A 240-nucleotide genomic window follows, 5' to 3' on the forward strand; every position below is an offset into this window, starting at 1 on the left:
AACCGACTGCGCCACCCAGGCGCCCCTAAACATTATTTTTTAATGGCAATTTCATTAACTGTATCCTGTATCCTCTGTGAACTTTCAATAACTTTAATTTACAAGGTTCACCTTGATTTTCGGTCCTCCAGACATGTACATTTTTTTCTTAGTCTTCAAGGTCGTTTCTGTACAATAGTCCTAAAGGGTTTGACTTTACATCTCCCACCTTAGAATTAAATGCTTTTTTCCTCCTCCCCC

This window comes from Panthera uncia, chromosome B4 (genome assembly GCF_023721935.1).
Source record: "Panthera uncia isolate 11264 chromosome B4, Puncia_PCG_1.0, whole genome shotgun sequence".
Taxonomy (NCBI): Eukaryota; Metazoa; Chordata; class Mammalia; order Carnivora; family Felidae; genus Panthera; species Panthera uncia.